Below are 18,593 nucleotides of genomic sequence, written 5' to 3'. Positions count from 1 at the left end.
TGGACTGATTTTTGTTGCACCCTGTTTCTTAAAATTACCATCGACCGTGCCACACCAGCCAGTTGGAAAAATGCAATCATTGTTCCGGTGTTTAAAAAAGGAAATAGGTGTAGCCCCAAGGATTATCGACCGATTGCCTTACTTGATGGCCTGCAGAGGAAGTTAAATGTCTTAGCAAAATACGTGAGCACGAATGGATTAAGTATCAACGTAGCCAAATCAGAAATTATGGTGCTCCGAGATCTGCGAGGTCAAAAAAAAAGCTACCTCAAACTTTCATTGGCACTTAGACAATATACAGCTGAAACCAATAATGCATACAAGATACCTAGGGATGCAAATTAGTGCCAGTATGAATGACGATCCGTGGGTACAATTGACAACAACAAAATGCTGTCAACTTGCAAGTCAGACCCTAGGGTTAAACAGGAAATACGGAAAATACTCACTTCTTCCTGTCCTGGTTTATTTGAAACAAAAGGCTGTCCCTGCTATGATATATGGAGCCGAATATGCACTAGGCTGTCCTGCTGAACTATGGGACACGCTAGAAAATATCTTCTGGTCTAGAGTTCTCTGAATACCAAGAAACACCCCCATCAGCATTTATAAGGTACAAGCTTAGCTTGATTTCTATAAATGCGAGTGTATGTTGGAATACTCTCTCACTTTATCGAAAAATAACTATAAAACAAATCATGGCACAGTATAAAGTCTTGGAAAATCCAGGAATACAAAATCTGAACTCAGTATTAGCCCAATGTGTCCAACGGAGTAGAGTACTATTGGCTGATTTGAACTCTAGTATTGCCATGCTTCACACAAATCCCGACACTGTGAAAAAAAGACTATGGCAGAGAGACTGGTGCGAGAAAACTGCCCGCAGAAGAATGTATACTCTTATGAAACACGTACCTAGTGGAAAAAAAAGGCCTAAATAAGATCTTTAGTTCCTCGAAACTATTCACAGACAGGAAGAGAAGGCGTCTTTATTTGATGTTCTGCTTTAACACGTTTAAAACAAGAGCAAGAACCCAACTCTGGTCAACAAACAAGGATGCATCAAATGAATGTCGGCTGTGTCATACTGCGAACGAAACATTAAAACACCTTGTTTTCTTTTGCACAGCCCTTTGTGACGAAAGAGAACTTCACTTTTCTAAACATATGATGGAAAGGCCAACAATATGCGTCGAAGACTGGTGGCAGTTAATGTTTGATGAAACAGATCGCAAACTAACCATTGCATTAACTTTTTTTTTAGAAGCAATTGCGATACGCTTAGAAAAGCAAGACAATGTGGGATGAGACATTATTATTAATTGGTTTTATACTTATCATCGTTTTTATTTCCCCACTGCTGCCTAGATTCTGTGTTTAAGTGTGTATGGGCGACCTTTTGTGTTTCAATCATTCTATCCAACATTGATTTGAAATGCCTTCTTTTTAAAGGTTTGTAAAAACCTGATTAAAAAAACATATTTTGACAATCTTAATTCTCCTCTATGTTTTAGCACAGCATATGCACCTTCCCTGACACAAAATTAACTAAACTTCACCTGGAATGCCTCACTCTGGCCCCTACGGCATCAGTAGTACTGGTGGTCGGACCCCAGTTTGATTCCCCCCAAAATACCTCCCGGTTAAGGAACCGTGATGGGTTTCCCAAGGTACAGGTAGATGCTTTGGTTCAGATTTCACCCAATGAGACCCTCCCTGTGGGTCCGGCTCTGACCTTTTCTTCCCTTCTGTGATGCTGTATTCTCGAGGTTGAGGAGGGTCCCTGTTCTTCTTGCATTCCCCTGCTAACCCAAGCCCTTCCTTCCTTCATGCTCCATTTCTGTGCCAGTCATGCCACTGGCTGCTTTCCACTAGTTTATGTGCATGTGTCTGTGTAAAAAAAATATGATATAATGAAAGGCCAGATGTATGTTTGCCTGAAGCCGCCCTGCCCGCTTTGCCTGTTATCACTGCTAGAGGGAGCTGCTGTCTTACGCATACAACAATAAGACGTCAATATCATCTTCAAGGCAAACAAAATGTTTATTTTAACAATGATAGCATTCAATTAGTTGCAGAAAAGGCCCAAGACAGGGATATCAGTGTAACAGCATACTTCAAGTTGCATACACTAAGAAAATATATATATTTAAAAAAAAACATATAAACAGAAATTAATTTGATGAAGCACTGTTTCTCTTTCAATGTGTTTATATTTTACGTAATTATTCATTGTAATATTTCTTGGTATCTATCATAACATCAATTATATTATTTATTTACTTATTTATTTGCATTTGTATAGCACACTTGCAGCCCTGAGGAATCGAGGCGCTGTTACAGGCATTTTGTAGGAAATTTAGATTCATAGGTCAAAAGGCGACCCAAAGGTCTCTTAGTTACAGGTACAAACTACATGGCAAACAAGTGTGATCGGCGTTACACAGAGTGATCAGAGTTACACACAGATAATTAATACATTGGGGTCAATTTTGCATAGTGATCATTAACAGTATACTTTCAGACAAAAGGCTTGGTTTTGATTGCTTTGCGGAATGCTTGGTGGGACTCACTCATTCTCAGGTGGGTGGGGAGTGCATTCCAATAGGTGGCTGCCAATGTAGGAAAACTGGAGCCCCCAGCACGGACTTTTCGCGTCTTGGGCGTGAGAATCATGTTGGACTATCCCTTCCTCAGAGGTCTAATAGTGTTGTGTTTGGTGATTCTTTGAGCCAGGTACAAGGGTGCAAGTTCATGGAGGCATTTATGTGTGAGGGCAAGGGTTTTGAAGACAATTCTCTCTTTGACAGGGAGCCAGTGAGCCTGCCTTCTCACTTCAGAAATGTGGCCTTTTCTTGAGGTTCCTGTGGCCGCTCTGAGGTAGTTGTTTTGAACCAGTTGGAGTTTGGCCAGATTTCTGCACGAGGTCCCTGCGAAGAGGGTGTTAACAATAATCAAGCCTAGATCCTATTATTGCCCTAGCAATGGTGACACAGTTCTGGTGTGATAAGAAGGGTCTAGTTGCGTTAAGGACTTTGGAATAATAGGCTGATGAGGAGGCAATGGCATTAACCTGTCTATCCATGGTTAGATCTGAGTCTAGGTAGACTCCCAGTGTCTTAACGTTGTTGGAGACCTTAATGGGAATGTTGCCAATGGTGAAGGATGTGTACTGCTGATCAAGGTGGCCAAGGGTGGTGGCTGACACTATGAGCAGCAGTTCAGTTTTTTCACTGTTAAGGCATAGCCAGTTGTCTGCCATCCAGGATTGGATGGTGGAGTAGATGGTGAGTGTGTGTGTATCTGCTTCATAGTCACCAGAGCGTGGGACAAGCACATGTGTCATCTGCATTATTAGTATCCCATATGCCCAGGGAGTCAAGGATACTAAGCAAAGGTCTTGTGAAGAGGTTGTGGCGTGGGCGCAATACAGGAGCCCTGTGGAACTCCACATTTGATGTGGCTTGGGGTGGCACATGCTGAGTCTGAGAGGACTTTTATGGCCCTCTCTTGGAGAAAGGAGGTTATCCAGTCACAGGCTTAAGGGGAGAAGTTGACCTCATTAGCGAGATGGCGGCACAGAGTGTCGTGGTTCACCAAGTCAAATGCTGCAGAGAGGTCTAGGAGCAAAAGGAGCGCAGGTTTGCCTGCGTCTCCGAGATCATCCGCTTTAAGTCTAGGAGAGCCGTTTCGGTGCCATGTCTTCATGTACTTTTTAAACTTTGACTTCAATTGACTTTTATTATGATCCCATGTCTACTTCAAATTATGCTGCACATGATATCTGTCATCATATATTTGAGTCCAAAACCCGTAAGTGGAATCCAATACAATGAGGAGCAGATACAACATTGGCTGTATGTACTATGTTGAACTTTCAACAGATTCTCAGATTTTGTTTGAGGTTATTACTCCTCAACGTAAAAGGAGCAAGATCCTTTACAAAACATTGTTTTTCTATTAACATAAATTGTGTTAGAATACACCACATAATATATTTACACTCTGAAAAGGTCATCCTTTACCCACATTAGCCTGTGTACACAGGCTTTTCCACTAGTATATATACATATATTTAGATAAGACTAGAGCAAGGGAGCAGAGGATGGTGAATGAAGACAGGAGTGGATAAAGAGAGGGAGTATTGTGACAAGAACAGAGAAAATGAGGGGGGGGGAGACAAACTGGTGAGAGAATTACAAGGGTTAAAGGAAAAATGGGGGCAAGCGAGAGAAAGAAGGGAGTTACTGTATAAATTACACCCAGTGCTTTTAGTGTGGCTGAAAAGGGGCATGGCCTGGCAGGGGATCAGTGCTGCAATTTAGAAGCAACACCTGCCTCACCTAAATGCCGCTTATAAGGCCACGCCCCTGTAAGAGCCCTGGCTCGATTTTGCAAAAGGGCCATGGCCTAATAGGCGGCATTTAGATCAGGTAAGTGTTGCACTTAATTGTTGGAGAGAGAAGACTAGTAGAAGGAGGCGTTTGTAGAGAGGAGAGAAGGGGTAAAGGAAGAGGTGGTCAAGAGAAGTACAAAGGACAAAGTAGAGTAACACCAAAGGAGCACCATAGGTGGTGATAGAGGTGTCAAAAAGGAGTGAAGTGCGTTAATGAGGAAGTACAATGGAGAAGTGGAAGGTACATTGTGAGAAGGAGGTAGAGGTGGACCCTGTGTCATGAAGGGAAGGGAAGAGAGGAAGAATGGGCATTGCATTGAGCAGGAGGAGCTCAGGAGGAAGTAGGAGAGTGCCTAGTCCCTTTGGAATTAGTGTTTTATGTGAAGAACCGAGAGAGTGGGCTGGTGGGCAGTAGTAATGGAACCCCCAAGCAAAGGGTTGGACAGATCCCTATTATGACAGCCACTGTTGGGAACTCTGAACCCCACTGCTGGATATTTACAAAGTAGTGTTAGCCCTATATCAACTTGACCAAGCCAATGCGCCCCTCTCCGTACCCAGTTGACCAGAAGATGGAGGAGTACCAGAGAACTATCCTTGTCCAAACTTTAAGAGACTGAGTGGGTTGGAAGTGTGAGCTTCCCCAAAAAACTATTTGGGTATTTTCTGAACAGAAACATCCCGAAATACCTTTTGGCTGGTTATACCCCTTTTAGTTCGCAAGTGTGAAATTGCAGAGCTTTGTATCAAACTATTTCAAACATTGAAATGTGACATTTGGGGGCCTCGAACAAGATTATAAATAAGTTTACTTCAGCAAATGAACTGAAACCGTGCCCACTAATTGCATTAACAGGAAGTGATCAGTTAGCGAGACTCAAATTCTTTGTAATTTGAAATACTAACCAAATATCTAACCATGCCAACAGGCCATTGATGGGAGCTTTAAAAGTCTGATGAGTGGACATGTTTGGTTCACACTAAGCAAAAAAGGCTCATCTACATTTTGGAAGCCCCATGCCGACTTGATTAAAGAAGATATACTGCCACTTGAAAATCTCTTTTGGCCATAGTAACATTAAAATCTAACATTATCTATAGTCTTTAAGCATATTCAGGCTACAGCTCTAGTTGAACTTTGCATCCTGATAGACAGATCTTTGTATACTGTGGAGTTGCTGGAGAACTAAGCCATCATCTACCAAGTAGGTATCTGCAGACAGGTCTACCACTGCCTTAATCCTAGCTCTGATCCCACAAATATATACTGCACTGCAACTCAGCAATTACAGGACAACTCCAAACTGGGTGCAGCAGAAGAGTCAGCACACACTATGGCTTTTGCTGTTGTCCGCTTCCCCTATTACTTGGTCCATCATTATGACCCCCCCGTCCCCCTGCCAGATAATATTCTAGCAGCTACAACCCTAAGAAAGACAGCAATACCAAACTGTGCAATGACTTCTATAGCTTCATACTATGAAGTGGCTAGCCTGGAGCATGACGATGATCATGGCAACGCAGAAGAACTGGTACAAAAGAAATGGAAGCTTGTTATGAAGTAAAATTGCATGGGCCACTCTGGGGGCCGGAGAAATCGTCCCATTATGAAATTAGACCCTTGGAGGGGATCCTCAAGATCCTGCACATGATTATTCATGGTGCCAGGCGCAGCCAATACCTGGCTTACTCGAACAGGGAAGAAAAATGGAGCAGGGCTCCCAAATGGAACACCCACAGGGCCTCATGTCACCCACTGCCCTTCCCAAAAGATAACCGATAATATTCGGGCATCACCCCAATAGCAAGCAACCCCAAGAGAGCACTCTAAGATCCCACAGCATGCAGTGCCACCTCTGCTCTCGTTTATTCTGATTAATGGAGATCCAGAGATAGGATCTTGAGTACTAACCCCTCTCACAGATGCATCGCATTCCAACCGCAAGTCTGGGAACTGGCATGCTGATCAAACAGTTAAGCCCTCACCCATTTGGTGCACAGATGCAGAGCAAGCAGGGGCCAGTGTGAGGATCAGACGTGAAGTCACAGAACCACACAGCCCAGCAAGCACGTTCACCTCAATTCAAAATGGCAATAGTTTTAAATCCTTGGGTGACTGCAGGTAAGGGATGATAAGGACAAACCACGTAGGAGGGGAACACGTGTAATCAGTTGAGGGTCCTCAGGGAGGAAACCCATTCACCTGAGAAACCATATAGGAAAGCAATGCCATGCCAGGCCAATCACAAACCAGGATGAGGTAGGGGCTGGGCATACAAACATCAGTAACTATTCATTATTCAGGTTTCTCAGACGAAATATCAAATTGCCAAGTTCAATGGAGGAGGTTGCTCAGACTGAGTTACTTCCAAGAAGGCAGAGAGGAGAGTCAGTGCCATAGAAAAAGCGCTAGAAGACTGCTGAATGCTAAATCTCAAGACAATGGCTGATGCCAGATCCAGAGCAAGAGAGAAAGCAGCAGGCCTACTGAGGGCTATATCTCAGAGCTTGGCAGGGGCCAGAGAAAGAGAGGCTTTAGGAAACCTGGGGCCACAAGAGGACCTTGGGTTGATGGGTGTACTACAGCCTGAGAATTGAGGTAAAAATACTTGAAGGTTGAAGTGTGTCAAATGTATCACAAAAGGCCATGAGGCCGAACAGCAGCTAACAGGTGATAATGTCGATTTTTGTTTCTGTACCCCAGGCAAAGGGGGGGAAATACTTGCTGGCAGGAGCATATTGCGGTATTACTACCAGCTTAGGAGTGCAACCCAAACTTACACTCTGAACAGGTATGCTAAAATGGTACCCTAATCAAGGGGGGCGTGGACAGATTGTTGCTGGGAGGAGTTGGAAACACATTGTGGGTTAGACTAGGGAATCTCAAAAGGACCGGCTGTCACTTAAAAGGGTCTTTGCACCACTTTGAGTAAACTCATCCATATATTTTATAGTATTGTCTGTTCTCTTTTAGGTTAGTTCGAAAAACCTTAAGCCCAATAGGCATTGACTCACCCTCATCTTGTTAATTGCAAATAAAAGTGTTGAACTGCATTTCCAAAGTTCGTGTTCTGTTGATTCTTGGTGACGAGATCTAACTGATGATTGGTTTGGAAATGAATTCAAGAATCATTAGCTTATCCAACCTGCGGTCTCCTATACGCCACAGACTCTTACCTTACGACCCCTCCACCTGGCGGCTGCTTCACTCTCTTACGCAAGGATCTAAATAAATTCAGATAGGTGGACAGGCTGTGGCTCATTTGTTCTGGTTTTAAAGAAAATCCTTTAATAACGTTTGACTATAATTCCAGACTAACATTACACATTTATTTTGAAAACCTAACAAATGTGCTAACTCTACACCCAAATATGCTTTTGCTGGCACAAAATACTGACAACTGCAGTAGTGGTGAAGAGACAGCTTTAAGCAGCCTGCAAGGTAGACAAGAACAGGTCTGCTTTTCGGACACTGGTAGACGAGAGGAAGAGAAAACTCAAGTACAGGACAGTTAAAAAGAACTTGGAGCTTGGAGAAATATATTGCCCAACTCTGAGAAAACATTAGTAGGTGTTAGACAAACGCTAATTATAGTTGCCAAGGGGGGGCGTGGCTAGGCGGCCATGAACTAGGCAGCTCTCTCCAAGAGCTCAGAGGATTCGTCCAGTGATTTGCAGCAGTGCACACATTTCTGGCGAGAAAACCAACATGAAACTGACAGAAAAGCAGTATGGATATCTGGAGCCTCCGCAGCATGCAGCAGTATAAAGACTGTACGGAAACTGAAGGAGTTATGAAACATTGTTGCAAGCCATAAAGGATTTCCAGACTGGATACAAAATGGAGGCCTCGAGAGAAAGGAATCGCCGCAATGAAACTCAGAGTCTGTAACGAGTTCCGACGCAGCCAACGGATTAGACACCTTGGGCACATCAGAGCTGCAGCCCTTGGAGGGGACCAGTGCTCATCAGGCGATTGGACCGGCACAAGACACTCGAGGGTGCCCATGAACCCACTTGCTGTGGTGTGCAGGGGTACGGTACGGATAACAGATGCGGCCCCGAGGACATTGGCAGAGTCGGCATGCTGGGGACAGGGTATGAGTGCAGGACCCGGGCAGCGTGAAGTGTGCCGTGTACACGAGCGATGCAGCCTCTGTGGCTGCCACAATGCGAAGGTGAAGACGGCCGCGTATCGCGGAGAGGAGACACGGTTATCATCTTGACTGCTGGTAGAGGCACGGGGTGCACAACACAGAAGCGACCCAACCCAAGAAGAAGCACTGTGAAGCGCTGTGGGGGCGCCCACACCCATGGCAAGGCAGTGATCCACTGATAGAAGAGCGAGCCAGTGGAAAACCAACATAACTTTCCCAAAAAAAAAAAAAGCAAAGTAAAAGGGGGACTGCGACGCAACCAACATGCCCCCGCCTCGGATGGGGAAGTGACCAAGGTATGGGGAGATATTAAAGCAATGAGGTGTCCCCCCCACACCCCCTGGCAAGGAAGTGCACAACCGCAAACTGAACCATACAGAGTGCACAGAAGGCAAACATCAGTGCATGACGCCGGGAGCTATTAATGCCACAAGGGTGGCGCAAAGGGAAGTTGAGACCACTTGGACAGGACAAAAAGCAGCAGGCCTTGTAGGGGAGTTGGGGAGCCATAAACAACACAACCTGCAAGACAGATAGAGGGGGAAGACGACACGCAAATGAATGTACCAACTAACATTGGCATGGTGTAACCCTGACCTACCTCTGGACTCTGGGTGGCACTGAGTCCTGCACAGGCCTACCTCAAGGAGAGGTTAATGCGTGCGAGTAGCCAAGACCCTGGGAAGCAGATTGATATACCAGACAAGATAAGTGAGCCGCAGACAGCGCGGGTTCGAGTGTTGCAGCTGAATACGCGGATCTGGGAAACAACTCGAACACCCAAACACCATTGAAGTGCCACAACCCGGACTAGGAAAGATGGCGCAAAGAGGAGGCAAGGCTAAAGTCAAGCAGCCAACAATGGACATTCACTAAAACGCAACAGTCCCCGGCCACTTCAGCAAGATGCCACCATGCCGAGAGATGACCACAGGATCCTAGAGGCCATCACGGAACTAAAGTCCTCGTGGGGAGTGGCAATGGCAGAATTGAAGGTGGCGCTGGAGACCAAAATGGATGCAGTAGGGATAGAGGTCAACCTACTGCGACAGGACTTGAGAAAGCTGGCAGAACGTACAAGTTGCCTAGAAAGTGCTGTGTAAATGAATACGGACACCAGCATGGGCAATGCCAAGGAGGTACACATATTGAAACAGCAAGCGTCTAACCTGGAAAACCGGGCAGAGGAGGCCGAAGGACGAGCGAGACGCAATAACATACGCGTGGTTGGCCTACCCGAAAGAGAGGAGGGGCCGGACCCTACGGGCTATGTGGAGAGTATGATCCTCCAGGAAATAGGAGAGATTAAGCTCTCCCAGGGGTTAGCGATCAAAAGAGCACATAGGGCCCTGACGAAAAGACTGCAACCTGGGGCCCCACCCCGCGCATTTATAGCCAAGATCCTGAACTACAGGGACAGAGAAAAGATTTTGGAATTTTTCCGGAAGGGAGGAACAATAATAAGGGCGTCGGCAACTATCACCGCATACCCGGACTACACCATGGGAGTGCAAAGACTGCAGTATAACTATGTGGCGATAAAAAGAAGACTGTTCACAGCCGGATACAAATACATGCTCCTCTACCCAGCGAAGCTGAAGGCCCTACACAAAGGCAAGGCCCATTTTTCGACACTCCGGAAGAGGCGGCAGACTGGTTGGACGCCCATGGTTGCCCAGAACAAGAAGATGATCAAGAACAGAATGGACAAGATAAGTGATGCAGTGCTAAGCAAGACGCTGCTGGGTGAGATGAGATTGCAGGCGCAGATCATGAACAGGGAAGTAATGGGCACAGGAAACTGCAAAGATTAAGCAATTAAGACATCTGGCATTTGGACATGTTGGACTGGAATATAGATTGTAACAAATTAGATATGAGCGGAAGGTGTGCTGTGCTTGATGATTAATATTGGAGACACAAGAAGGAGACGTCCCATCCCTAGTAGTTAGAATAGTAGAGGCGCCAAGAAAAGGGCTAGATGCGGGGATGCCTGAGATCCAGGGATGGAGCTAGGCAACAGTTGGGAGGGGGGGAGGTACATGAGGGAGTTGAGTGTGAAGTTTGGGCATGGGGGAGGGGGGAGGGGAAGCAGTTGGAAAGGGAGGAAAGGGAAGGTGGGGGACATGGGGGGGCTTATGATTGGGGGAAGTTTAAGTTGGGGTACAAGCCTACACCCTGAAAAGACAATTCTGTACAGAGACTGGGTTTACAGAGGGGGAAGCGGGGAACGAACAGGCCATGGGAGACCTTAAAATCATCAAGTGGAATGTTAGAGGGCTCAATAGCTACCTGAAGAGAAACAAGGTTATGATGTACATGCGCAGACAGAAAATAGACATAGCCCTGATACAAGTAACCCATCTCACACAAGAAAGGTAATCCGAAAGAAGTGGAAGGGGACTGTGGTGGGCGCTACATATTCAGCCTACGCCAGAGGGGTGATTACATGGGTTGCACCGCATGTCCCATTTCAGCTATTACAATCTACAGTGGAAGCGGATGGGAGGACGGTTAAAATAAGAGGGCTGTTGGAAAACAAGGAAATAAGTATTATCAATACATACGCCCCAAACCAGGATACAGCGGCATACTTTAGGACCCTGTGCAGTAAATTAGGCAGGTGCTTGGGGGCGGGGGGGCAGTGATATGGGGAGGAGATTTCAATTGTGCACTGAATCCGGAACTTGATAGATCAGATAGTAAAATAAACAGACCTACCCCTGTGGCTAGAGCGTTGCAGATAATGCTGATGGACTTTGGGTTAGAGGACATGTGGAGGGTGCACCACCTGCAGGATAGACAGTATTCCCATTATTCGGCTCCACAAAAACTGCATACTAGGCTGGATTATATGTTTGCCACACAAGAGCTGATGACAGAAATAGTGCAGGCGGAATATAAAGCAAGGGTCCTATCGGATCGCTCACCGCTGGTTCTGCAATGGCAATACAGTCCCCAGAGCAAGAATACCAACATGGCGCCTCAGAGCTGAGGCGCTAAGAGATACATTTTTCAGGGGGGATTTGAAAGAATAAATAAGCTACTTTGAGATAAATACTGGCAGTGTTGACACGGCTGCAACGCTATGGGAAGCCTTTAAGGTGGTAGTGAGAGGGATTGCTATAGCTAAATCCAAGGGACTGCAAGGAGGGATACTGATTGAACTACAGGAGGCAGAAAAAGAATTGGAAACAGCGTTAAGAAGGGGAGGTACTGCTGGGCAGGACAATGATACAATACTAAGGCTGCAACAAGAATGTGTGGGACACTGGGAGAGATTGTGTAAACTGAATTATAAAAAGTATATAGAGAGACAGCATGCTGGAGGTGATAAGCCGGGGAGAGCATTGGTGTGGTTATACAAAAGGGAGACTCCCAGCACCAAAATCAGAACAGTAATGAAAGAAGACGGGCATATAGTGGACACTCAAGAAGGTGTTAATCGGGAATTTGTAGAGTATTACCAACGCCTGTCCGAAGATGAGGATGGGGGTGATTACAGGATAATAAATGAAACATTGGGAGACACAGGTTTGCTGCAAATTAGTGCAGAAGAGTGGGAGGAGTTGGATGCCCCGATTACCCTGGAAGAGCTACAGGAGGGCGTGGTGCAGCTACCCACCAGCAAGACACCGGGGGCCGACGGACTACACAGTGAATTTTATAAAACATATAGAAATGAGGTGCTCCCCCCGCTCTTAGCAATGCTCAATGAGGCATACGAAAGGGGAGGTTGCCTGAGACCCTAAGAGAAGCAATTATCATACCGCTCCCGAAACCCAACAAGCCTGGCAACGATTGCGGATCATAAAAATATATCAAACAACCTTCGACGACTCCACAGAGTTATTGAACACGCGAAGGAGGATGCGGGCGAAATGGCAATCATATCGTTAGACACAGTAAATGCCATTGACTCGGTCAAGTGGCCCGTGGCTGCATGCAGCCCTGACTAATTATGGGATACGGCCTGGGTATCTTAAATGGGTTCAACTACTATATAGTGCACCGCTGGCCAGGGTCAAAACGGGGAAAATGATATTCGAGAGGTGGCAACTCAGCAGGGGCACTAGACAGGGATGCCCATGGTCCCCTATGTTGTACATTTTAGCCCTAGAATCTCCCTGTATGCAGACTATATGCTGTTGTATTTGCGCTATCTGGAAGAGAACCTCCAATACGTTTTGGAGGTGATCGAGCAATTTGCTGGGTTGTCAGGCATAGCAGTGAATCCCCTAAAATCATGCATATTTCCGCTGGGTAGATACAGAGGGATCCCGCGGGAACAACTACCCATCTTACAGATACCATGGGAGGTCAACTCGTTCAGATATCTTGGGGTAGATATATACCATACGGTGGAAGCGGAACATCAGCATAATACTGAGAAAGTGATCAAGAGTATTGAAAAGAGCATGAAGTTCTGGGTAAAACTTCCCTTAGCGATGATGGGGAGAGGAGCAATGTTGAAAATGGTGGTCCTGCCGAGACTACTGCATTATTTCGGTAGTATACCATACCGGATACCAAGGCGATTCTTTGCCAGGTTACATAGCATATGCAGGGAATTCCTGTGGCATGGGACGAGGAACAGAGTTGCCCTTTGGAAACTACAAAATCCGCACAAAAAAGGGGGAATAAAACTGGCAAACTACGAAATTTACTATTTAGCAAGCCAACTAGAATACGTGGCGAAATGGCTGTCAGAAGACCCAACCTCAGAATCTAGGCTGTTTAGACTGGAATGCGCTCATTTCTTCCTAAAAGAAATGATATGGTTGCCTAAAGCAGATATGAAAGAGCGCCCGAAGATGATGATACTAGGATGGGAAATATGGCATAGGACCTGTCAGGTAATGGAGAATGCATCCCCTTGTTCCCCACAGGTGCCGCTGGTCGCGCTGGCTGGGAAAGCAGGTGTCATGATCTCTGCTTCCAAAAGATCAGGACTTGCCCGACTCCCTTGGAAGCAGACCCATAACCCCGGTTCCGAGTGCCAGCCAGTCCCAATTGGGACCTTTTGGACCCTGTCCTGGCGTCAGTGGCACCAGGCTCATAAAGATGCCCAGTCCCAGCGCTGGAAGCGCCGGGCTCATAATGCTTGGGTGGACTTACCTGCAGCAGACCATGCTGCTTACTTACCTGCCAGTTGAACCCCTGATCCTCCTCTGTTTGGGACTACTTTTCCTGTTGGGTGGGGCAGGAGCCACTCCCTAGGTTCAGAACACTGGAACTCTTCTGGAAAGCAGGAACTCTTTTCTTACCTAGGCGTGGCTGTGGAAGGAGACACCTAAGCACTACAGGAGGCTATTTAAACCACACCCGATGGATGAATCTTGCTTTGCATTATTCTGCATTCTCTGCAGCAGAACGCTCATCGTGTCTTCTGCTCTGATCCTGGGCCTAAGGGAACAAAGGCTTACCATCCTGGAATCCAGTCTTCAGCAGCACCTGTAAAGACAAAGAAAGAACAGGTTAGCACTACGGTCTTCAGTGGCAGCGCATCTCTTACCTGGTCCATCGGCTGTCACCAACGCCTCGCGCTGCATTCCGGCATCTGAAAGACAAAGGCTTACCTACTCTTCGCATGCTCCGGAGGTCTTCGCACTGCATTCCGGCATCTGAAAGACAAAAGCTTACCAGCTCTTCGCACGCTCCGGAGGCCTTCGGCGCTGCATCCCGCATCTGAAAGACAAAAGAAGGTGCGTTTAAAGACATTGGGCAACTTTATTACTCACATGCCATTACTCCTTCCCACGCCGAATCCAGTGGGTATTCCAGCACCCTTCAGCTTCTCTAAAGCTCCGAACTTGTACCTGCAAGATAAAAGGGACAGTTAGTGCGCATCGTGAAGCAGGCTACAAGCGCTTACTTACGTGCTTCCAGGCGCTTCTATTCCTCACGCGGGTTCGATCCTCAACTCTCATCAGCCCGCCATCCGCCATCGCCGGAACCCTGCAAAACAAGAGATAGCATTACAAAAGACTTTTAAGACATTTGAAGTGCCCAGAACTTACCGTTCGTGCAGTTAACGATGGACAGCAGTCCTCTGAGGTCAAGAGGCCTGCACCCTTATCCAGTGAAGAAACTGGTTACGGCACCCTGCCCCGAGGCAGATGGAGAGCTCGGCGTTCACTTCCCTAAGGTGAGGGCGTTAACCTTTGGGGTTCTACAGGAGAAGAGAAAGGGAAGAGGAGAGAGGCACCCAATAAACCCAGTTCATTAATCCCATATTTTCTATCTGCAGACATCTTACTCTTCGAGTCAGACATACAGTGCACAGAGGTCCAGCCCAAAGAGCCAACCGTGTGTTACACATCACCTTTGAAGATACGGCATTCACCCAGTCAAGACCGACGTCTCTGCGGGAATCAGGTGAGCGTTACAGCAGGCCAACTACTGATGATGATTCGGAAGCATTGGGAACTAGTAGGGATAGCAACCATGGGAGACATATGGCTGGCAGGAAGGGAGGTTGAAAGAATTTGGGATGCTGGTGGAGGAAACGGGGTTACATGTGGGACAATATATGACGTACCTTAGGGTGGTGAGGCGAATCAAGGAGACGTGGTCCGAAATAATATTAGAAGACCAACCGGACACCACCATAGATATAGGGGGTCATTACGACCCAGGCGGTAAGTACGCCAACTTTACCACCATGGTGTAAACTACGTTTACACCATGGTGGATGGCGGATTTACCGCCCCATTGCATGGGGCGGTAAATCCCCATTTCCCATTTTACCCTTCCCCATTCCCATTCCCATTTTTGCCCCATAGGGCATAATGGGAGTGGGGAAGGCGCTAATTACGCCACGGTAAATTACGGTGGCGTAATTAGCACCAAGGTGGTTTAGCGCCATGGATTTTAACGGCTGCTAAAAGCAGCCGTTAAAATGGGAATCGGGCGTTAAGGGTTAACGACGGCGTTAACCCTTAACGCCTGAGTTGTAATGAGGCCCATAATGTTTGACATAGCGGAAGGAGGACATGAGATATCCAGGATATATGAGCTAGTGATGTCCAAAGTGGGAAAGGAAGTGGTGCAGCCGAGGCAGGTCTGGGAGGAAGATGTGGGTGCCCCTATGACAGATGGGATGTGGGAGAGGGCCCAAGGGTACCATAAGAAAGTGTAACGAAATGCAAGGCTGCAACAAATACAGCTATATATAACACATAGGGCGTATATGACACCCCAGAGGATAGCTAAATTAAAAAATGTAGGACAACAATCATGCCCCAAATGAAATGAAGAAAATGCTGGAATGGCGCACATGTTTTGGGCATGCCCGGTAATCGAGAGGTTTTGGGGAGAAGTAGCATATAGGCTAGAGGAAAAAGGGATTAAAATAAAGGTAGAGACAGCATGGGCATGTTTAATAGGAGGATTCCCCAGACCAAGTAAATTGAAGCATGTAAGCAAATTAAAAGATTTGGCATATATACTTGCGAAGCAGAGTCGCTAGGGGATGGAAAACATGCCATAGCCCAAGAATAGAAATGTGGTGGAACGACCTTCAGAAATGGGCAGAAGCTGAAATGGCAGTGTGGCAAGAAGCTAGCAATTCTGGCGGGGAGGAGGAAGCGGAAACCTTGATATCCTGGAAACATCTAATAGCCACGCTATTTGGACCCACGCGGTGTGGGTCGAGTGATCGAGACACAGTAGAAGACAGAGGAGAGACATCCTCTGCGAAAGGAAAAAATAGAATGTGCAGGAGAGTAGGCTCAAGCAGGGGGGAGGGAATGGGAGAAGCAGTAGACGCCGAGTGATATAACTGAAATATCATGACATGTACTGAGAGTTTGGTTTGTGTTTGTTGGAAATAAAATTAATAAAGTTGCCAATCCACACAATATTCATGAGCCATTATGTAAGAAATGGCTAAAACTTGCCTAATTACTGTATTAAAAAACATGCCCAAAGGAGACATTCTTTATTTGGCAGAAGAAACCCTTCCCTAGCATCTGTTATTGACCTGTAAACGTAGTTCTCTTGTATCTCTCCGATTCACATGCTTGAATAACTCAGGTGCTACAAAATGCAGCAGTGCGTTTGGTTACCCACTTGCCAGCCAGAGCAGTAGTAACAAAGGCTAGACAATCTCTCCATTGGCTCCCGGTAGAAGCTCGGGTACAGTTTAAGGCACTTTGCATTATGCACCATGCACGAGGTGAAAATGGATGCTTAGCCATCCAGGAGAAACTGGTTAGATATAGCCTGGTGCATTCTTTGAGATCCTCAAATGCAGCACTCCTTCAGATACCCAAGTACAGGAAAGAACATTTGGGTGGCCGGGCCTTTTCAGTGGGCGGCCCCAGGCTTTGGAATTCGTTGTCTGAAAATTTGAGAAAAAGTGAGGATTTCTTATCCTTCAAAAAGCATCTAAAAAATGTTCTCATTAGATAAAGCTCAGAGATACGTACCTCCTTTGACACCTGGGTTTCGTTTACATCTATCCTGACTATCAGTTGTTTGAGCTCCATGATGCCTTGAGTGATAGAGCGCTATACGGGCTGGGAATTCCTGGGCCATAAAATGCCATAATAATACATTACATGACCATATCCAAAAGGTAAAGGCTTTTAATGGTATACATGCATTTCACTGCGGTATTTTTCATCGCATGTTTTTTCATCGCCGTTTAGATTTCGAAAAAAAACTTGTTTTTATTTTGGGGCGGGTTAAAAAATTAAATAATATATGGTTGTGGGTGTAAGGGAATAACAAAAAAAGGGGGGCTTAGGGGGTAACCCCCCCCAAAAAGTTTTTCGAAAAAAAAACCAGCAATGAAAAAACCTGCAATGAAAAATATTGCGGCAAAATAACGTAGAACCTTTTCAACATATAGCCTTCCCAACTCCATCTGCCCTTAACCAATGACATGGGTAGGCTTTATCTAAACCCAGGATAACCCTGTTCAGATGCAAAACTCCAAACGTGTACTAATATCTCGACTCATCTGCAGATTTGTTGGGGAGGTGTGCTGGTTGCATGCCACTCTATGAACAATACCACTGCTGCTAGCTAGAGATAAGTAACTGATTCTTCTCCAGCGTTGAATCTGTCATAGATTCACAGGTTTGAACTGAGTGCCAAGCAGTACAAGTATGCATTTTGCATTGCCCCATCAATAATAAGATGCTGTATGGAACATTACCACGGATTAAGACCAACACACAAGTTGGCATTGTGATACATTACTGGGAAAGGAGGAAGAGGCTCTGCATACCTAAACTGAACAAATGCCACAGCACTGATCAGGCACCTGCTAACTCAATTGTTGCCTCATTAAGGCAGTAGTGTTTGGCAAATGAGTGCATTGACTTTCAGGTGGCAAGTCTGCAAATATCAGACAGGGACACACCAACATGAAGACCGTAGTCACTGTTGTACCTCTGGTTGGGTGTCCCATAACTGGATCTTTCGCTGAAGACCTCAGTCGCTGTTGTACCTCTGGTTGGGTGTCCCATAACTGGATCTTTCGCTGAAGACCTCAGTCGCTGTTGTACCTCTGGTTGGGTGTCCCATAACTGTATCTTTCGCTGAAGACCTCAGTCGCTGTTGTACCTCTGGTTGGGTGTCCCATAACTGGATCTTTCGCTGCACAGCTTTCGGTGTATGGCAGTGATTTATGCAGGATATTACGGAGCAAGCTTGTCCTTGTGCAGCGATAGCTTGCCCTTTGCAAATAAGTCACAAAAACGAACTGTTGACATCAAGGGAGTGAAGTTAGAGTTCAGCTGAGGTGTAACATTCACAGAAAAACCTTGGTAACAAGATGGCTTAGTTGAGAGTGAATTCCGAGAATCTTCGCAAGGAATCTCTGAGGTGCAGTCTGGGAACCACCTTGTCCTTGTGGCATGTCCTGAATGTCTCAGAAGTAATAGCAAGCAGGATAGCAACCTTTTTCCATCGGAGCGAGGTGAGTGTTGCCCCTGTGTGCTGCGGCTGGTTCTTGGGCCCGTCTCCTGTTTTTGTGGATTGGGTTTAGGCCCCGAGGACGCTTGTAGGCCCCGCCACCACCCCGTGCA

Source organism: Ambystoma mexicanum, chromosome 1q (assembly GCF_040938575.1).
Source record: "Ambystoma mexicanum isolate Mex_15411 chromosome 1q, UKY_AmexF1_1, whole genome shotgun sequence".
Classification (NCBI taxonomy): Eukaryota; Metazoa; Chordata; class Amphibia; order Caudata; family Ambystomatidae; genus Ambystoma; species Ambystoma mexicanum.
Note: the sequence above shows the minus strand (reverse complement) of the source record.